General features: G+C 44.2%; 1 protein-coding gene and 1 long non-coding RNA gene across 2 annotated transcripts in view; one reads left to right on the plus strand and one right to left on the minus strand.

Moving 5' to 3' along the window:
• Window positions 1-19,306, plus strand: part of LOC146788898 (uncharacterized) — a 157,834-nt gene extending 138,528 nt beyond the window's left edge. The window contains exon 3 of the long non-coding RNA XR_014969722.1: window positions 18,188-19,306. This is a non-coding gene — a long non-coding RNA (uncharacterized LOC146788898). The remainder of the gene's footprint in view (window positions 1-18,187) is intronic.
• LOC146788900 (receptor activity-modifying protein 1-like) overlaps window positions 1-22,877 on the minus strand; it is an 80,859-nt gene that overhangs the window by 51,625 nt on the left and 6,357 nt on the right. The window lies entirely within an intron of this gene.

A 22,877-nucleotide genomic window follows, 5' to 3' on the forward strand; every position in this document is an offset into this window, starting at 1 on the left:
GGACTGCCATGAACTTCGTGGAGCCGGGTAAAATCATCTGCCTCCAGGAGACATGGTCCATGACGGAGCTCCACCTCCTGGGTTATAAAACATACTTCACCCCAGCTCTGGGCAGTGTTGCAGGCAGACCTAAGGGAGGGCTGACCACGTATATTGCAAATACTGTGAACCACTTAAAAGTATCCATAGTCGATTCTGATCCAAATTTTCAATTACTTTCCCTTTCTTTTAAAAACAAAGAGTCTATCCTTTTGCTCAACCTCTACAATAATTTAGAGGAGGACCAATTCTTGACCTTTCTCTTTAACATCCAGGAGAAACTAACCCATTTTTATCAATTCAAGGCAGGAAAAGGGGTGGTTCATCTTCTATGGGGAGGAGATTTTAATCTGCATCCATGCCCACATGCTGGGAAAAATTGTTGTGGGATAGTGGATGAACATGATGCTCCCCTCATGCACTTTGCCCATACCAAGGTGAAGATTGCTATGAACAACGTGTTATCTGACTTGGAACTCTCAATAGCTAACGAGCCAAGTTTAGGCTCAAACTTCCTGCAACCAACATATGTGGGAAGGGGATACAAAACGACAGTCGACTACATCCTCCTTTTGCCTGGATTGTTGCGCAGAGCTAGGTCCCTTGAGGTCCTGACTAACACACTAAGCGATCATTCTGCCCTGAGGATGGATCTTTATTTAATTAACTCTCAACCCCTAACTGCAGTCATAGCTAAAACTCTTGCCCAGAACAAATTGGAGTTAGGTAAACAAAATGGATATACATTAAAGTGGGGGAAGATAAACCCAGCCGAAATTACTGAAAAATTGGTAAAAGCGGCACACTCAAACATAATTAAATGCCTGGATCTACTAGAAACGGATGAAGAAGTCCTAAATAATTTTACCCAGATATTAGAGAAAATTAAGGGACTTCTCACAGTAAATCCAAAGAGCTCGAACCCAACTACTAAAGGGTGGTTTAACCATAGTTGTACCGTGGCCCTAACTAAGCTAAAGGTGGCCCTGAATAAAACAGTCAGAGATTCGGAGCAGATCCAACTCCTTAGACTGCAATATGGAAGGGCACGTAAACAAAGAATAGAAGAACTAAAACAGAAACTATGGAACGACCTGCACACTAGTGCTGTCTCTAAAAACAGTGAGGCTTTCTGGCGAACAGTCAAATCCCCCTACCTAACAGACGATAACAGTCCCAAGATAGAACTGGCCATAGGGGAAGATACTTGGGTGTCCCACTTTTCTAAAATCTTTAAAAACACAGTAACATCAGTAGGGACATCAATCACACATTCAACAGTTGAATACCCAATATCCCTGCATTTTGACATTTCCGAGGTATTAGTGGCACTGGAAACAAGTAAAAACGGGAAAGCCCCAGGCCCAGATGGGGTCCCAGTGGATCTTTTTAAATTCAATCTGGATCTCTGGGCCCCCATTCTCACTAGAGTGTGCACTGCAGCCGCAAAAGTGGGACTGATAAAATGTTGGACTAAATCTATCATGGTCCCAATTTTTAAAAAGGGGGATCGTCAGGACGCCAAATGCTACCGCCCCATCTCACTGCTGGATTCTCTGGGCAAGGTCGTTGGCAGGGTGGTGCTTGAGCGACTCCAGCGGTGGGCTGAGGAGGGAGGCATTATTTCCGATCTCCAATTTGGATTCCGGGAGGGGTTTGGAACGGTGGAGCAGGCCCTTAATCTTATTTTGATAGTGGGTAAATATATCCAAGCAAAGAAGGACACGGTCTATATGGTGTATGTAGACCTGTCCGCTGCTTTTGATTGCGTTTCACATGCAAAACTCTGGATGGTTTTGAGACAAATGGGAGTGGAGCCCCCTCTTTTAGATTTTTTGAGAGAGCTCTATTCCAAAGCCTCTGCGAGGGTGCGCTTTGGCGTGAAGGGGGAGCTGACAGCGTCTTTCGGAGTGGAGCGTGGAGTCAGGCAGGGGTGTGTCCTGGCCCCCTTTCTCTTCTCATTGTATACGAATGGCTTGGAGGAAGAGATGTTGAGGGGGGGCCAGGATCTCCTGCGGGTAAAACAGCGCCTGATTCCCGCTCTGCTCTATGCAGATGATGCTGTCATTTTGGCGCGCACTCCGCGTGAATTACAGAAGTCCCTGAATAGGTACGCGGATTTTATGGGCGGGCTGGACCTACATGTGAATGTCAAAAAAACGTTTGTCATGATAGCAGGCAGTGGGAAAAATCGAGCAAAGGATATCTATCTCAAAGACCAAAAACTTGAGGTAACTGCCCAGTATCCGTATTTGGGTATCATGATCGACGAAAGGCTAAACTGGAGGCCAGCAGTAGAGGCCAGGTGCCATCTTTTTAAAAGAGCCATAGTGGCCCTGATGAGATTCTCCCAGAGACTGGGGGGAGGGCACCAGTGGAGCTACTAAAAATCTATAGCGCCAAGTGTCAGGCGATTGCGCTGTATGGGGCGGGAGTCTGGGGACACATAGATGTTAGCGCCCTTCAGGTGGCAGAAAACACCTTCCTCAGTTTCCTTTTAGCTACACCGAGACGTACATCAATCTACGCATCCCACTTGGAACTTGGAATCCCTTACTTAGAGGATTTGTTAAGGATCCAACCATTATTGCTCTGGCGGCGCATTTGGACCTCTGACAAAAATGCGCTGACACAGGCAATCGTGGCGGACTCAATGGCTCTGTCTTGATCAATCCTTAAAAATAACATGGCTTCAGTATGTCAGAAACTTCCTCAAAGATATTGGCATGGAGAAGTATTATCTTGAACCCGAAGATATTATTGATCTACCAAAGAGAGCGTTGAAACAACTGGCTCTGAGTCACCTAGAATCCCTGAGGCAGACCTCTGAGCCGACAAAACCCTCGGTCCTCCATGCCAACATGATCCAGACCACTTACTTTATCCAGCCTTATTTAACACTACAGATTAGTACATATGATAGAATGTTATTGACAAGATTCAGATTAGACTTTTTTTATAGACTAGTAGCTTTTCCAGAGAGAAATAGGTGGGACCCAATTCTCACTGCTTGTTCCTGTGATGAGGAATCAATACAGACCAACTTACATACAATATTGCTTTGTAAATTCCATCATCCACACCGGAAAATTTGGCTACTACCACTATTAAGGCGATGGGGACTTAGACAATGTCGCACCGCAATGCTACGTCTCCAACTGTTAGAATCTGAACCGGTTTGCTATCACGTCCTTAATTTTTTTAAATGCATTATGAAGCATAGGAAAAATCTGTAAAAATTATGCTGGATCTAGTCCCAGAAGACGTAACGAAATAACTTGATTCCTTGTTTTTAACATATTAATCTGTGTCTGTCTGAATTTTATCTTGTAAGATGATCTCTCTTTTAATATGAAATTGTATTATCAAATGTTGCTTTTATCTTTCAATAATACTTTATTTCGACCTGTTTCGGCCATAAAAGCAGCATATAAAACACAGTACATTAAAATACACAATAGAAAACATCAATACTAAAATTTACGGCTAATAACCCAAGTTTGTCTAGGCACTGTTTCGAATTATAAAACTCCTTTTTATCCAAAATGCATGGAGATACTTAGAGAGTGCAAACACAATATAACCTGCTGTGTTCGATTTAAAGATTCTAAGTGCATCTGCATATTTGCGGAAGCCCAGGTTCCTACATACTGGTGCAATCCAATGCTTCCGGGCTCTGCTGTACATGGGACAGAAGAATAGGATGTGACAATCATTCTCTATGTCCGTGCCGCAGCCTGGGCATTTGGAAACCCCAGTGCTAGACCACTTGTTAGTAAGGCATGCAAGAGGGAGGCAGCCAAACCTTCATTGAATATATAACTTTCTAGCCAGTACAGGGTAAATTACATTCAAATAATCCTCAAAAGAGTATACAGTTTTTATCTCTAGGAATGAATTTACCATAGAACCATTACATGAGTCATGCAACCATGCACTAGTACGTCTAGATCTATATGACTGGGTGAGCAGTTTCCCTGAGATCTCACTGCAGGCAATCGCTGGCTGATGCCACATGTCTGCAAGACCCATTAACATTAGTTCCTGTTTGACATAGGAGAGCCAGGGAATGTGCACAGCTTTGCTCAAATTTAGTACTTCCTGAAGTTCAGTTCTATATTGTATAGGTTCGGAGGTTAGCCATAATCTCCTCCAGAATCTAAGGGGTTTTATAGATAGTTCCTCCTGAATTGGGAATAAACCCAGATCGAGCCTTAAAGGAATGAGGGGAGTACTTTGTGGGAGCAATAGCAGCTGCCTCAAGAATCTGTTCTCCGCTTTGGTTAATTCGGGACTCACAACGTGCCCCCATAGTTCCCCACCATACAAGGCCGCTGCTCTTGCCCTGGATTTATAGATTTCGAGCCCTGGGCTTATGGGCCTGTATGTTGAGGCATTATTCATTTTCAATATTCCGCCCGCTATTTGAGTCAGTTTGAGCTGAGATTTTAGGAGATGGGGCACCCAGGAAAGGTTTTCGCTCAATGTGACACCTAGATATTGAAAGGTCTGCACTCTCTCAAGCGAGACTGTATCCAAGATAGGAGGGGGTCTGGTGCGTCATGAGGGATTAAAAATCATGAATTTGGTTTTGTCTACGTTGATCTGTAGACCATGATCAATGCAAAATTCATGAAACCCATCCAGTATGCGCTGTATCCCCATGGGTGATTTAGATAGTAAAAGAGTGTCGTCGGCAAACATTATGGCCGCGACTTTCTTACCTGCCAGCCTAGGTGCGTCGTTGTTTAATACTGCATCCAGGCAGGAAATCAACCCATTCACGTATAGGCAGAACAAGGTGGGGGCAAGGACACACCCTTGCCTAACTCCCTTGTTTACCGGGAACCTCGCAGACAAAGCTCCTCCCCTCGCACACCTGACCTGTGCAAAATTCTGTGTATGCAATCTCACTAGTATATCCAACAGAGCATTGGGTACTCCCAGATCCCGGAGAACAGCCCACAATTTCCCCCTTGGCACGGTATCAAATGCTGAACGGAGATCAACAAACACCATATAGAGGCTGCCACCCTCTATTGTGACAGTCTTCCAGTACAGCATAGCTAGGCGGAATAACTGATCCGTAGTAGATGTTTTACTCCTGAAACCAGCCTGGTAGGGTGACAGAATTTCGTTCTCATTGATCCACTCTTGCAAACGATCTAGAATAATTCGCGCAAATATTTTTTGGGGGACATCAATGAGGCTGATGGGTCTGTAATTTACTGGGAGCAAGGGTGATCCCTTTTTGAAAATAGGTATAATTTCAGCTCCCAACCATGAACCTGGAACTTCTGCGCCTCGCAGGATAGTATTGAATAGAGCGCACAGGTACGGTGCCCAAATCAAGGGCTGATCCTTAAACATATCTCCGGGAAGTTTATCCAATCCTGGTGCTTTGCCCCACATCAGTTTTCCCAGGGCAATGGTGATATCCTCGTGGGTGAAAACCAGGGTCTCATCCTCATCGTCTCCAGATATATAGGAATGTAAATGCAGAACGTCTAGGTCGGGGGATGCCGCATAAAGAGACTTAAAATGGGATTCCCAAACCCCAGGATCTAGATTTACTTCTATTGCATTGCGGGGTTCAGCAGTCCCATTATTCACAATTGCCCAGAATCTCCGCGATTCCTTACTAGTGAGTGCAGAGGCAAGATTGTGCCAGCGCTCCCAGTTCCAGGCAATTTTTGCCTGTTCCATTACTTCCTTGTAAGAGCGTCTAAGAGCACGAATAGTTAAGCTATCAGTACCATCCTTAATTGCATTTACCAGTTTCGTTTTTGACTTCCTGCACGCAGCATTATACCAGGAGGAAAGGCGGGGCACCATAGGTTTGTTGGTTGTTACAGTTGGATTAAAAATATCGGCTAACGTGTCCACCAGATCCTGGTGAAGAGTAAGCAAGTTCACAGGAGGAACAGGATGCTCTCCTGCAATCAGGATGTCCCTTGCCATGGTGAGGAAAGGGAGGATAGTTGAATATAGGCTGGAGAGTGCATCCCTCTTCTCTCGCAGTTTCGCCCATTTGACTCGCCGCCTATTATTGGATAAAACAAGGCCAGGGTCAGTTGGCACTTCAGTTTGTCGCCTTAAAACAAGGGGGGATAGCATCTTTAACACCAGGGTGTTGTGATCACTGTCCGTCCTGGGCAGTACCTCCAGATCCACGATCTTTGGCCAAAGCCTGGTCTCGACCATGACATAGTCTAGGTGAGATTCGTGGTCTTTTTTATTATACGTACACCTGGAAGGGATGTCCGAAGGTTTCCTACTATTAACCGCCCTAACTGAGTTGTGGAGGGTAAGGGACATAATCTGTGTGGCTAGTGGAGACCAAGCCTTAGCAGGAGCAGAGTTGCAGGGAGGGATTCCCCAGAACTCATCCTCTTCCATCAGGGCCCCCTCGTTCATCCCTATTAAGGGCTCATAGTGGCAGTTGAAATCGCCTGCAATTATATACTGAGTTTCCCGATTCAGTGAATCGAGAAAAGCTGATAGTTCCCTGATGGTGTTGGATTCCCTTGCGAGTGCTGTAGGGCGGGAATAGACATTGATTAGTGCTAGTTTAAAGGAGGATGGCCATGTCAATAAGACACATAGGATGTCAGCTGAGTTGGTCTGAATTGATTCTGCTTTGCAGCCCAGGTGGATACCAACCCACGTGATCAGGCCACCGGACGGCCTCCCGATGCCTCCCCATCACGCCAGGGTATTAAAGGCCACAAACCCCAGTCTGTGGGCTCCCTCCCTGGCCCAAGTCTCTTGAAATAAGATCACATCGAAGGTATCTACAAAGGTGCCCCATTCAGGGCACTTGAGTTTGGTGCTTATTCCCGCCACGTTCCAGGATGTTATAGTCATGTGCTGATCGTGGCTCATAGGTGAGGATATGAGAACAGGCGAATGGGATAGACTCTCCGGTGGATTAGATTCAATGGGGTCTGCGGGAGCAATACTATCGTTGGCTGATTTTTCTGTGAGGTGTTGCTCACTGAGACTACAGCCAATTCTCTCTGGGGAATGACCAGAGCTGATCCCTCCAGGAGGAGAAGGAACCTCCCTGTTACAGGGAAGCATGTTACCTTCACGAGTTACCTCAATCTGGTTGGAAACCTGGGTTCCATCTATCGGCCTAACCAGTCAGTCCACCTGATCTAACTGGCTGAACCTGTTATAGAGGGGGATAGAAGGGCGGGGCAAGGTATGGGCTTCTCGCCTTGATTTTCCTACACGCCCCCATCGGGAGTGGGGTACAAGGGTCCATTCAGTTTCTTGCCGTATCGCAGATTCACTAGGGTAAAAAGAGGTAAGTGGGCAGATTGCGATTTTGGTTTCAATGTGGGAGGATCCCCACCTGCAAATGTACTCCACTGTTCTGGGGTCCCTGAAGTTGACTATGACGCAGTCACCTTGTATAGTTTTGGGGGTGTGACCTATCCAACCCACCCTTCTGACCATGATAATCTCACTACTAACGTGGGGGGGCAGGGGCCTGTGGATACACAACCATTGCATCGTCTTGTTCTTTAGGGAATTAAAATCTTCTGTGGTAGCTTCACTAATTTCAGGAACGCCTGTGAGTATGACCACAAGGGGGCATGATTCGGGAGGTAAATCAATTGTCGAAGTGGGCCCAAGTACCACTCCCAGATCTCCCCTCCTTGACGATCTTCCACTATCACTACCTTTTGCCACAAGAACAGATACTGGAATATTAGGAACTGGTTGTTGGGTGTTAGTGAGCCTGTCTTCAAGTTGTAAAGGTGCTGGGTTGACAATAAGATCAGGAGCTACCTGAACTGTTGCAGGGTGGTTAGACAGTAGCTGAGTGTTTGGGTGGTTTGGAGGTGCAGCTGGTGTTATCCCATCCGTCCTACTATTGTGGGTGCATTGGCAGGAGCATTGCAAATGTGTGGTATTGTGGACGTTACCAAATGCACCATTGATATGAGTCTCAAGCTGTGCCAGGTGGGTTGTTATGCTATCTAACCTTTTAATAATAGGATCAAGTAGGGTGTGCAGCAATGAGTTAAGTTGCAACATTGTTGCAACCCCTTCAGTTTGAAGCGAAGTGTTGGGAGAGGCACTTGCATCAACCGTAACAGTAGGAGCAGCTGGGTGCGGGGTACATGACTCGGAATCTTCACTTAACATAGTGGGAGCTACAGTGGTTAGATTATCCCGACGCTTTGAAGTTTTAGTACCCCCAGGATGGGTTCTTTTCCCGCTAGGAGCTTTGGATTTGTTTTTCGGAGGCATTATCAGAGTTTTATCCTTCTTATTTCGCAGGGTAGGGCCTGAACACAGCGGTGGGGGGGATCTAGCTTTCGGTGATGTTAGCAATTCATCACAGCTCGTGGTGTCACTTTGTGGTGTGTCATCTATGAATTGGGTCAGTGGGAGTATGGATGATTTGGCGCCTGGGCAGTTGGGAGTACCCTCGATGGCTCGGGGGGTACAAGCAGAGGCTAGAGGACCCAGAGAAGAACGTCTGGCCTGAGCAAGTTCTTGCGAAACTCTGCGTTCCATAAGAACTATGCCCTGATCTATCACTGAGTTAGCTCTGATAATGAAATTGTCTAGAGTGCCCGTGAGGTTGTCATTACGAGCAAGATTCCTGCCCACTTTGGTAGCCATTGCGCTTAAATCGAAATATAGGGAAAAAAAGCGTTGAAGCACCCACAACTATATCATGCAATGCCTAGCTCCCGCTGTACCCGCTAAACCCTGTCACCCAGCAAACAATGCAAACACTGTGAATAATGAGCCCAGTTAGAACCTACACACAAGTCCGTGGATGAAAGAGAGGTGGCCCGGTCCGGACTCTTGTGGGCTCGAACGGGATACAACGGGCCCGCCCTTGGCCCGGGCTTCGCCCGCGCTGCGATCCGCGCTGCGGAATTATGTGTAGGGAAAGGGGGCGGGGCGTTAGGAAGAGGAACAGGTGAGCACAGTTAGCGGAGCGCAATGCTCCGTGGTCCTCGCAGTCCCGTGGGTTTGTAGGTCTGAGGCCCCCAAAAGCAGCGTAGCGTCCTGAATCACCGGGAGCGTTGTAGAAACCCAGCCTGAAGTGCACCAGCCAAGATTTTAAATGCTGAAGCCTACGAGCGGCGCCCGCGCAGCGGGGGCCGCGAGGCGTGGCGTTGAGGAGAGACCATCGGGAAGAGGAACAGGTGAGCACAGTTAGCGGAGCGCAATGCTCCGTGGTCCTCGCAGTCCCGTGGGTTTGTAGGTCTGAGGCCCCCAAAAGCAGCGTAGCGTCCTGAATCACCGGGAGCGTTGTAGAAACCCAGCCTGAAGTGCACCAGCCAAGATTTTAAATGCTGAAGCCTACAAGCGGCAGCCGCGCAGCGGGGGCCGCGAGGCGTGGCGTTGAGGAGAGACCAGCGGGAAGAGGAACAGGTGAGCACAGTTAGCGGAGCGCAATGCTCCGTGGTCCTCGCAGTCCCGTGGGTTTGTAGGTCTGAGGCCCCCAAAAGCAGCGTAGCGTCCTGAATCACCGGGAGCGTTGTAGAAAAATGTTGCTTTTATGGTTTTCCAATGTGTAAAGCCGAATAAAGAAATTATATATATAAAAAAAATATATATTTTAGTCTTTGTAAACTGTTTTTGCCACACGTTCCCCTGCATGCCGTGCATTTTTAAGTAAAGAGGCATGTGCTTGTGAGCGCAGCACTCTGTCCCAAAGTGGGCGCCTGCCCTTGTGGTTAAATATCGGTGAACTCCTGAGAGAAGACATCCTCCTCCCTCTCAGGCATACAGCTACCAATTCACTGCTCCAAGCATTCACATCTGTTCTCAGCTGGGTGCCACTGCTCTGGGCACACTCTTTCCAAAGTGCCTAGGCGCTTTACAAACGGTGCTGCAGAGCTACGCTCGCATGAAAGACAGAGCACTCGTTTTATCGACCTCCGAAGGATGAAAGTCAGAGTAGACCTCAGGGGGATGTGGACCTGAAACAGCGCAGATGTTTACAGCCACAGCGGTATCTCTAGAAGTGATTTCTAAGGGCTTGGGGACAGGGGAAGGAGATGCAACTGGCCACAAATATAATTCTTGGAACCCCCTATAATGGGCATTCGTGAAGGGTGTTTGTGCACGTGTGTGTGTGTGTGTACACACATCTGTACTCATGCACATACAAAGTTATAGTAATCGCACTCACAAAACACTGTCAGTTAGAGACTCCTGCATTTCCTCAGTCACTGATTTACAGTGAGAGGTACTTGGACAAAAGAACAAATTTAAATTGTTTTTCACCATCACTGATGCTAACGCACCGAGTGCCAGCTGAAGTGCACAGCCTTTCAAAGCAACATTTGCATTCCATAGCTTGTTAGGTTTATTGTGAAGATGCAATATGAAAACTGGCGCAAGAAGAGGCCCGGTCGCTCATAAAGTTTGTGCTGTCACAGAGATTGCGCCCTGTGAAGCAAGGCTGCTTATTATTTCTGTCCACCTCTTGTAAGATTGCTGAGCTCTCAGGCTTATAAGCTGCTACCATATTTGGGTTAACTATATCCACTGTTAGTGTGTTTCTGTCTTCATTTCAGTTGAAGGATGCCAGGAAAGGGAAGTTTATAAACAAAATGGCATGAGCCTACTGGTGAGATCGGAGCTGTGGGGGACTTAAGCTCCCAGGTTGAGGCACTTTGACACTAAGAACCATCTGGAATGTTCCCTGCTGGAGCCCGCGGAACTCTCTCTCTCTGGTCTCCGTTTCGACACTTAGCCATCTGGCTCCGGGGAGATGGACTGCCCTTGCGTGCTGATTCATTTTGCTTTGCTTGCCCCAAGCATGCATCTAACATGGGAACAATACAAATAGTCCACCCACATCTGCGTACAGTGAGTGCGACACCCCACATCTGTGCGTCATGAGCGAGCATCCTAACACCCACAGACTACATCAAACGCACACACAACCCCTGTGCGTTGTGATTGTGCACCTCAAACTCATCGTACTCATTGAGACTACTTCAGCGTCACATCTGCGCGTCTCGGCTGCAGTCAGGCAAGAGTCAGTGTGTGTGAACGGCACATGCTATTGTTAGCTAATTTACACCATTATCTGCTCTTTTAACTTGAAAGTTACAATTGTCTTTCTGTACATTGAAGGCCACCGACATTCCAGACACACGGCTGATCTTAGAGGGTGTGGCTTAATGGCTAAAGCGGCCGACCTCCGAGCTGGGGAACCAGGTTCGAGTCTGGCGGCAGGCTAAAACATCCTGTGATTCTAGGCAAAGCTATATATATATATATATATATATATATATATATATATATATATATATATATATATATATATATATATAGATTCACTTAAAAAACCATAGGTTTCACACATGTTATAGTTAGCTGTACATTTCACTCGTAAAAAACCAATGAAATTCCACGTTATAGTTAGATCAGGTAACTATAACTTGCGCGCCCACAATAAACTGCTGATGACGTCACATATTACATCACTCATGACATGGTCAGTGACATCACTCATCACATCAATGATGACATCTGAAATGACACATTGTGGATTGCGGTCGCGCAAGTTATAGTTACCTGATCTAACTATAACGTGGAATTTCATTGGTTTTTTACGAGTGAAATGTACAGCTAACTATAACATGTGTGAAACCTATGGTTTTTTAAGTGAATTTGCAAGGTTTTTTAAATGCTAATTCCTAACGTGTGTGAAACCTATGGTTTTTTCAGTGAATTTGTACGGTTTTTTAAATGCTAAGTTATATATTTTTTTTTTATTTTTTTTTCTGGTTTTTCACAGAGCGCACACCCTGCGCGCACGGTGCGCTTCGTGCACCGTGCGCGCGCTGTGGGCACTTGGTGCGCTTCGCGCACCGAGCGCCCACGTTGCGCAGTTCATACTGTGCGCGCCTCGCCTTTTTTTACACAGTAACAATTTTTTTTTTCCCTTGCGGGTCCTTCAATTTATTTAATAAATGTGATTGTTATTTCGGTTTTTTTTCTTATTTTTTTTTTTTGCCGTGCGCGTACGGTAAGCTTACCGTACGCGCACTCCGCGATTTTTTTTTAAAATTATTAAATGTATTTTTCGTACTTTTTGGTTCTTTGTGGACCCCCTGACAAACGCTAGGGGGTCTGCAACTCTCTCCGTTGCCCCCTTTTCACGTTATCCACCTTTGTTTTTCAGTGCGAGAGACAGAAAATGGCGGTCGACACTTTCTGATTTCGACCGATTCGAATGTTTACAGTCATGTAACCACCAATCAGAATTGAGCTCGCGCACGGCTTACCGTAAGCTTACCGTGAGCGCACGGAGCGCGCTTACAGATATATATATTGATTTAAATGCTATTTTCTCAGGGCCTACTGAACAGACTTACACCAGACCTGCAAAAGGCACATCTCTGACCTGAGGACTACCTCTCTGCCAAATTTCAAGTAATTCTGTTCAGCCGTTCGGGCTGTAGCTCGGACTAAAGGTCCTATGGGAAAATGCATGGGGAAAACGCGTTTTGGGACCCCCCTTTTTTCTCAGCCCCCGCTTGACGAATCCCCCCGAGACTTTCAGGGTAGGAGCAGAGCGGAGCGCCCCACCTATTTTGAAAATTTCGCGAGGATTCGTCAACCGGCGCCAAAGTTATTCCAAATAGAATGTTGCAGATTTCCTATGGAAACACGGTCCTAACTATAACTATCTACTGGCGACCGCCAGTAGATAATATATTATCTACTGGCGGTCGCCAGTAGATAGTTATAGTTACAACCTAGTTTCCATAGGAAATCTCAAAATTCTATTTTGAATAACTTTGGCACCGGTTGACGAATCCTTGCGAAATTTTCAAAACTAATGGGGCGCTCCGCTCAGCTCCTACCCTGAAAGTCTCGGGGTGATTCGTAAAGTGGGGGACGAGAAAAAAGGGGGGTCCCAAAACGCATTTTCCCCATGCATTTTTCCATAGGACCTTTAGACACAGCTACAGCCCGAACGGCTGAACAGAATTACTTGAAATTTGGCAGAGAGGTAGCCATAAGGTCAAGGAAGTGCCTTTTGCAGGTCTGGTGTAAATCTGTTCAGTATTTCCTGAGAAAATAGCATTTAAAAGCATATCAATACCTACACGCGCGCACCGTGCGTGCACAGTGCGCGCACCCTGCCGTGCGCGAGCGCAATTCTGATTGGTTGTTAGATGTCGGTAAACATTCGAATCAGTCGAAACCAGGAAGTGTCGGCCGCCATTTTGTATCTCGCAGTCTGAGGGGGTGAAAAACAAAGGTGGAGAACGTGAAAAGGGGGCAGAGTGGACAGTTCCTGACCCCCTAGCCTTGGTCAGGGGGTCACAGAAGGACCCCCAAGGGAGAAAAAAAAATAATAATAATTTATTAAAAATCGCAATCCTCTGCTGATGACGTCAGATATTACATCACTGATGACGTATGTGTCTTTCTGAAAAATAAATATTTGTAATATATGTATAGCTAAAGATTAATGGAAGAAGACATGGGTAAATAAGTGTCTAAATACAGTGATGTAATATCTGACGTCATCAGCAGAGGATTGCGGTCGCGTGAGTTATAGTTGCCTGCACTAACTATAACGGGGAAATTTCATTGGTTTTTTACGAGTGAAATGTCCAGCTAACTATAACATGTGTGAAACCTATGGTTTTTTAAGTGAATTTGCAAGGTTTTTTAAATGCTGATTCGTAACTATAACGTGTGTGAAACCTATGGTTTTTTCAGTGAATATATATATACACACACACACACACACACACACATATATATATATCCGAACGCTAAGATACGGAAGTCTGGAGCTTCTCACGTGGCGGTCCCGGATGGGCTCCGTTTCCCTTATATTCCACACGCACACCTTCGTAGTTCCGAAAGAAATTCCAGGACTCTCAGGATTCGTTAGAAAAGGATTTATTGGGCTGTGTCACGCCTCACCAACGCGTTTCGCTTGATAGCTTTTTCACGGTATGGCGGCAGTCTCATTTTCCCTGTTTACATACTGCCTCAAAAGGCTGACATAAAAGTAGGACTGAATTAATACAATGTTATTATGTTATAAATACAAGCGCCATCTTGGCATGTTGTTAACAGAAGCGAAGTTAATGCGCATTCTCAGAGATACAACAGCATAACATGGGTCATGTATATAATATTAAGACCTAGTTACAAAAACAAAACAATATCGCAACATTTTATGTTGGCAATGTAATATATTCATCGTGAATTCGGAAAATTGAGTTCAATGTCAATCGCTAATTGTCAATAAAGCATTATTGACAATTTGAATTTCGTGCCCAAGTGGGCTTTAGTTACACTGAATCACAATGCCAGAGAAGGAATTCAGTCTGATGCGACTGATCACGTTTTAAAATAAAGTTGTCTCAAACTTTTGCAATTAATCACGTAATTAAGTTATATACACGATTAAACCACCTATTTCGTGAGTGGTACTCATATTAAATCTTTTCACAACTGCGCATGAAAAACGATATCCTTCTATAATCAACACAAAAATATCAACTCAAGGAACTTTAAACCACAATAAGTTTACGTTTCACTTGATCTTGGTGTTGACTTAAGGCACAAGTGTTATGTTCTTTCGGTGCTGTTACTAACCTACATCATTCAGTCTCGCCCAAGTGGGCCAAAATGACATTGGGCTCATTATCTATGCATCTAAAACAGGAGTGAACGCGGCGCTATCACAATCGGAGGTGTGGATTTCCGCACGTAACGAGATTTCCAACAAGTTGATTACAGCCGAACTAAGGGAACCGGAGGGCGACGCCACGGAGGTGGATTCGTCCGAACTGGAACCTGGGTGGCTATGGACGCGCTGATGCATGTCGTGCGGAGTGGAGCCTTGCTGACTGTAAGCTGACAAGCTAGTCAGCGGGCACAGGATAACGCGAATTAAGGACTTTTTGGAGCAGGTGTCGCATACGCCTTTGTTGCAATGGCATCCCTAATAGAAGCCAAACGAAAAGAAACATCTAACAGATTATTCTTCACACAAATATCAGATGGATCATCAAATGTTAATCTACCGAGCCAGGAACATACGGCTATCAATCAGGAAGTTCTGATCCAGGTTCTTTATGACAAATTGGAAAAGCTGCATAAAAAAGAACTGTCGAAGTGGTGGGAGGCTGAATCACTGCAAAAATACATCGATGTAGGACGCGTTCCTAGAGGACTTCGTATCTACACAGTCCCCACGCACGAGAATCCAGATCCAGAGATGCTTGAAGAATGGGCAGGCAACTCTAAAGAATGCTCTACAGTAATGATGAGAATTCTTATCAAATATGCCCTAAAAGATCGGGCTGAGATCTTTAAAGAAATTGATAAAATTAATGAAGAACTTTTAAAGTTGATCTCTAAGGAAGCATTCGATGGATTTATGGCCAAGGTTCAAATAAAGCTCATCAAATTGGAAAACGAAATTACCTGCAAAAAACAAAGAAAGTTTATCAGAGACTATAAAGACTACCAGGCAGGTAGAACTTTAACATTCCATAAAAAATATGACCACCTCTTCAATGAATCATCATCAAAATCAAATCAACTTCCTCAAAAACCAGCAAGGGAAGAACTCACTGAGGAGAGTGATGTATCGGATAGCAATGTCTCTGAAATCTCAGGAGAAACTCTAGCACGGAGCATACAAGATAGCGACCTGGGGAAGAACAACTTTCTAAAACAATTCCAAATGATGACAAGAGCCAAAATGAATGCAGCACAAGGTGAACAGGATTTTCGGCGGGGCCGAGGAAGTGGCGCTCGAGGGAGAACCAGAGGGCGCGGCGGAACCGCAGGAACAAGGAAGCCCGGTCAAGGAGAAGAAAGAGGAGAACTAAACAAAACAACATCATTGTCAACACGAGCCAGGAGGGGTGCCAAATGAATGTGGTGAACCTATCGGATCGTAAGTTATCAGTTCTTGATACTAATTTACTCTCCTTAGGCCGATCTTTTTGTCCATCTAGACGCCTGGATTACGTTCAGACTCGCATTGATGTTTTTTGTTTTCTGAGAAAACTTAAATTAAAAAAATGGTTTCACGCTCAAGCAACCACTAAGCCTAACATTAACCCACGAGACCCGGGATCACTGTGTATTTCGGATATTGAAAATTTACATACTTTGGCACAGTTAGATACCAATATTCCTTATGATGAAGATCCAGTAAGGAATTTGGAAGCACTTGGCACAGTGGTGGACCATGCTGAACCAAGTAAATTTAAACCTAAATCCACCTTCATACCATCTATACATTGTGATGCAATCGAGGTGTTTGATAGAACCATCACTAAGGAACTCAAAAAAATGAGATTCAAGTTAGGAAATAACTCTAAAGGTAATTTGAGCCCTAAACAATACAAAGCTATTGAGGAATTACGAAATGACAATTCTATTGTTATCAGGAATTCTGATAAGGGGGGCAATGTGATGGTGTGGAGCAAAGTTGATTACTTGAAGGAAGGGCAAAGACAACTTGATGATAATACCTGTTACATGATCAGCAATCATTCGGAAGTGTCAGCTTCATATACCAAATATAATGAAATGTTGGTTAATTGGAATGATGCAGGTTTAATTGAATGGGATGAATTTCGTAGTCTCTATTGTAAACACCCTAAACTTCCAGTATTGTACTTGCTCCCCAAGTTGCATAAAAATCCGAAGAAACCTCCAGGGAGACCCATAGTGTCTTCTATGGGCTCTCAACTTGAAGCAACATCTAAGTTCATTGACCATTATTTACGACCCTTTGTCAGTGCTTTACCAGCATACCTCAAGGATACCACACATTTCCTGACACTAATTGATGGGGTGGTATGGGAAGATGACTTTTTACTGGTAACCTTGGATGTTACCAGTCTGTATACAAGCATACCACATGACCTGGGGATCCAGGCCATTAGACATTTTTTAAGAGCCAGACCGATTTCATTACTAGCCCACACTGAAATGTTGTTGCAAATGACGAGGTATTGTTTGACAAACAATTACTTCCTATTTAACAATAACATTTACAAACAAATCCAAGGCACCGCAATGGGCACCTGCTTCGCCCCCAGCTATGCCAATCTGTACATGGGCTGGTGGGAGGAGCAGGTGTCCCAAAATTGGGAAGCTCAGGAAGATAAGATCGTTATATGGGCAAGGTTCATAGACGACATATTTTTAATTTGGAAAGGTGATGAGGAGTCAGTTTTAACCTTCATTGACTCTCTCAATAACAATGACAAGAACTTACAATTTACCTCCCAAATTAGTGAGTCTATGATTGTATTTTTGGATGTGGAGATTTTGGTTTTAAACAACTCATTGGTTACAAAATTGCATAGAAAGCAAACAGCCGGAAACAGTTTACTCAATGCTCAGAGCGCTCATCCATCCAGCCTGATTCGAAGTATCCCCTATGGGGAACTAATCAGAGCAAAGCGCAATTGTAGTACCACTGAAGAATATGAACAAGAGAAAATTGTAATGAGCATAAGATTCAAACAACGTGGTTACTCTGATAAGATAATCAAACAAGCGATCACCAAGGCAGATTCATTAATTAGATCTAATCTCTTACACTCTAAACCTGTATTACCTGAATCTAAAGATTCTGTCAGATTTATTACCACTTTTTCAAAAAATGCTTTTCAAATCAGGAAGCTTTTTGAGAGAAGTTGGCATATCTTAAAAAGTGATTTGACTCTAAGTGAATATTTAAATGATTCACCACAGATAACTTTTCGCAGATGTCAATCCTTGAAAGATGAATTGTGCAATAATATGATCAGTGCCAAAAATACGGGTTTCCAATCAACATCAAGTGGTTTTGTTACTTGTAAACGATGTAAGGCGTGTACCCAAAATGTAGATTGCAAAAAACTCAGAGTATCAGGCAACAAGAGAGATTTTGAAATCAGAGGAAATTTCAGTTGTAAAACCGATTATTGTGTGTACTGTTTAATTTGCCCATGTGGTAAATTGTATATAGGTAGCTCGATACATCCAGCCAAGAAACGAGTCTTAGAACATCTACGCGCGATTAAAAAACATGATATGCAGTACCCTGTAGCCCGTCATTTCTTTAATGTACATGGGCAAAATGAAAAACTTTTATCCTATGTCGTTATAGATGCAATTGTACGGCAAGACAGAGGAGGTGACAGACAGCGCCTTTTAAGACGCCTGGAATCAAGATACATAATCGATCTTGACACTATGATGCCCGAGGGACTCAATTCGAGTGAAGAAATGGCTGTACACTTATGATAATTGGAATTGTTGTCAGAATCATGTGCTGATCTATTTTCTGCTTATTTAGATGTTATCTTGCTATTAACACATATATTTTTGTATTGTGTTTTTTGATGTATTTAGAACTACTTTAGGATAAGGGATCTTAGCCTGTGCAGTTAAAATGAATTTTTATTGAGGTGGATGCCTCTATTTCCCGTAATGTAGGACAATGTTAAAATGTAAAAGATGAATTGTTTAAGAGATTTCAACAGCAATTGATTACTGACATCAGTTTGCATAGATAATGAGCCCAATGTCATTTTGGCCCACTTGGGCGAGACTGAATGATGTAGGTTAGTAACAGCACCGAAAGAACATAACACTTGTGCCTTAAGTCAACACCAAGATCAAGTGAAACGTAAACTTATTGTGGTTTAAAGTTCCTTGAGTTGATATTTTTGTGTTGATTATAGAAGGATATCGTTTTTCATGCGCAGTTGTGAAAAGATTTAATATGAGTACCACTCACGAAATAGGTGGTTTAATCGTGTATATAACTTAATTACGTGATTAATTGCAAAAGTTTGAGACAACTTTATTTTAAAACGTGATCAGTCGCATCAGACTGAATTCCTTCTCTGGCATTGTGATTCAGTGTAACTAAAGCCCACTTGGGCACGAAATTCAAATTGTCAATAATGCTTTATTGACAATTAGCGATTGACATTGAACTCAATTTTCCGAATTCACGATGAATATATTACATTGCCAACATAAAATGTTGCGATATTGTTTTGTTTTTGTAACTAGGTCTTAATATTTTATTCATGACCCATGTTATGCTGTTGTATCTCTGAGAATGCGCATTAACTTCGCTTCTGTTAACAACATGCCAAGATGGCGCTTGTATTTATAACATAATAACATTGTATTAATTCAGTCCTACTTTTATGTCAGCCTTTTGAGGCAGTATGTAAACAGGGAAAATGAGACTGCCGCCATACCGTGAAAAAGCTATCAAGCGAAACGCGTTGGTGAGGCGTGACACAGCCCAATAAATCCTTTTCTAACGAATCCTGAGAGTCCTGGAATTTCTTTCGGAACTACGAAGGTGTGCGTGTGGAACATATATATATATATATATATTTTAACCGTGAACTAGACTGGAAGGTATCGGAACGCTTTACATGGGCACCATTTGCATTACAGATGAACACATTCATTTTCGGCACGGGGAAATGAAGGGATTTGCCCCGAATCAGAGGATGCTTGAGCCTCCGTCAGGCTGGAACCTGGTTCCTCAGCTCCAATGTCGGCCGCCCTAGTACTTTAAGCCAGGCTCTGTCCCTGCGTCTAAAGAAAAGAATCTATCAGTCTGTAACGCAACTTGTGCTGGTGTAAATCGCTGTGATACCTAAAAGAAACGCGGCCCATAGAACGACACCTAAAAATACTGTGAAAGGCACCACAAAACCCAGCTAAATTAAGGGACTTAAAAAAAACATTTGATGCATCCATGTATGCCTTTCTGTCCAAGCCACCCCCCTTTCAGGAAACACTCTCCCCATGGAAAAACGCCGGCTAAGCAGCATGAAGCCCAAAACCTTTCACTACGAGCTACCTTTGCATCCTGGGAAATAATGAACCAGAGAAAGGAGAGACCCTCTCCTACCTTCCAAATGTCATTGGACCCCTGGTGCTCTACTCCCTAAGGCAATCCGTAGATCCGGCTCCACAGGGACCACTGTCGCCTTAGTGCAGCAGGTGCAGAAGCACCAGGGCCCCCCGTGGCCCGACAATTGCTCCCCTTTTGCACCCCAAAAGGAGGGGGCACCTCTTGCTTGCACCTATAAATCTCGCAGCATTGCTAATACCAAAGATTTACTAATACATTATTGCCTCTTGTCTAGCAGATCTTATATGGCAAAGAGGGTACAAGTTCTTCTTTCAATTATGCTCCAGTTACTCCATTAAAGTCCAGGACCTCTCGAATGTTGCCGCCTGAGGCTCCGTCTTGTGCTTAGTAGTGAGGGTGAGGAGCAGTGAGAAGAGGGGAGGCCACAGGAGACGACCGGCAGGCCCTCACCTCCCTACTTACACTACACGCCCTGAAAACCTATCAGCAGTGCAGGGGTATGCTGGGGCCTATCATAGTACAAAGTCTGTAGTGCCTCCTGGTGCATGACACCCGCACCCGTGCACGTTGCCCCTTATCTCCGTGTCTTATGCAACCTAGCGTTCAGACCCACACACGCACACCATGTTCTGTCGGGGGAGCGCCATGCTTAGTGCTTCAGCAATAAAAGCACTACATCGACCACACATCTACAACATCACTATCCTAGGGCGGTCACTCCTCGATATTCGCTTCTACCACCTAATGCCCTCTGCACCTCTACCCCTGCCCCCACGCCCCATTGTGCCATCTCACCATAGCACCTTATCAAATGCCATGGTAACCACTTCCTGCATTGCATTCTATGGTCTCCAATCACAATCGCAGGCAGTAGCCCACCCCTCTCCCCTGGACTGATTCCAGCTCTTTCTCTGAACCAGGCAAAAGGTCAGAAATAATCCGGCCTCGTCAAGATGCAGTCATTGGTTCCGGCTGATCTCAAGAGCTGTTGGCGCCCCGAGGCATGCTTCAACTCGTTGCTCAAAATGAGGTAATGTGAACCTGTAAAATCGCCAATACTAACACAAAATGTGCTGCATTATGCTGCAGAATTTGCCTTTTCTTTGTGCCTAATTTAGTTAGACCCAACGCATAATTTGGTCGTCCCTTAACGCATATTTTCAGTGGCTCTACTCATACGTAATGTAAATACCAACTCTGGGGCACTCGCCATTTCAAATACTGCAGCCCTGTCACTGCACCACCTGTTATGCACTCCTCCACTGCACCTATGTGTCATTGAAGTGAGCAGTGCTTGTAGACATTAACCCTAAATGAGTGTCACAAAATACCCATAATCCAACACAGCTGTTAATTAGCTAGTAAAGGAATTTTCCTCGAGCCACTGCAAATTTAACATGACGCCTGGCCACAGCATCGCTGCTCGCTTCCTAAATTTTCAGCTGTCACTTCTAAGTGTAGAAAACATAGGACATACATTAAATGCTAAATTAAATTGTGGATGAGAACCTAATTTCTAGGGATATTTTTCTGTCAATATCTTTGTCTCTTATGCAGTTTCTATAGTTCCACTATGTCTGCTGGTTTATATGTTGTGGCTCTGACCTCAAAAAGAAATTCAGAAACAGGGATTAGACATGGCATATAATTACAATTGGGCTTAAATTCTGTGAAAGTAAGATTTAGAACAGGAGAACCGATATGTCAGCCTAAAAACAAAAATCAAAGTATGAAGCACAATACTCGTACAGCATTACTGGCATCCTTCTGCCTCCACTCCACTCCACTCCACTCCACTCCACTCCACTCCACTCCTTTCCTGCCTTTCTATGATACTATCTTCTAGTCCTCTTTTCTCTCTCATTCTTCTCCATTCCATCCACGCTCTAACACATTATGTCCTTCCTTTTCATCAGATATTACTTGCTTACAGTCGCTTCATTCCTCGCTCCTTCTCTTCCTTCACTCCTTTCACTTTTCCTTACCTCCTTCCCTTCTCTTCATTACTTACATCACCTCAACCCCACTCTTCTTCTCCACATACTCCCTGTCCTTCTCTTTCACCAATTCCTTCTTTTGTCTCCTTTCATTTTCTTCCTTTGCTAAACCTCTTCATACACAAACTACCTATCCCTCTCATTCTTACTTTCTATGGGGCATATCAACAAGGGCTTTATCTCTGCTTTTTTGGCTTTAAAAGCCAAAAAAGCAGAGATAAAACTAGCGCCCTATCAACAACAGGGTGCTAACATGCAAATTTGCATGTTAGCACCCTCTCTACGCTTCCCCTTGCATCTCTAATGAGATGCAAAGGGGGCGTTCCAGAGTAAAATAATAGGAGAAATGTCGCTAAGCGACATTTCTCCTATTATCAAGAATGTCGCTAACCCTGTTAAAGACAAAAAAAGCAGCGCTAACCGCGGTTAACACTGCTTTTTTACGTCTGGTATTTTTCTGACTTAGCCATGATATCCTACGGAAGGAGGATATCATGGCTAAGTTTGTCTGTCCCTATCAACAAGCTAACGTGAGATTATCGCTGGGTTTCCAGCGATAATCTCATGTTAGCCTGTTAGCGTGAGGATTTTTATCGCTATTGAGATAAGCGTTGCTAATAGCACGCTATCTCAGCGATAAAAATTCATGCTAGCCGGCGATAATTATCCTAGCGCTAAGTGCGCTTAGAGATAATTATCGCCGGTTGTTGTTGATATGCCCCTATGTATTTTATACAGCTCTCACCCCTATCTATTCACCATACCACATATTTACAACACACAAATACACTACATACTACCGAATTCCACCTCACACAATTCAACAACTAATAATTCCAATTCAAACCACATAATTCCACTTCAAACAACATCCATCCACTCCACTCCAAACAACTAAACATAAATAAAAAAACTAAATCATTTACAACGCCAAAAATTCAAACTTCCACAAA

The sequence above is a fragment of the Triturus cristatus genome, chromosome 10, assembly GCF_964204655.1.
Source record: "Triturus cristatus chromosome 10, aTriCri1.1, whole genome shotgun sequence".
Lineage (NCBI taxonomy): Eukaryota > Metazoa > Chordata > Amphibia > Caudata > Salamandridae > Triturus > Triturus cristatus.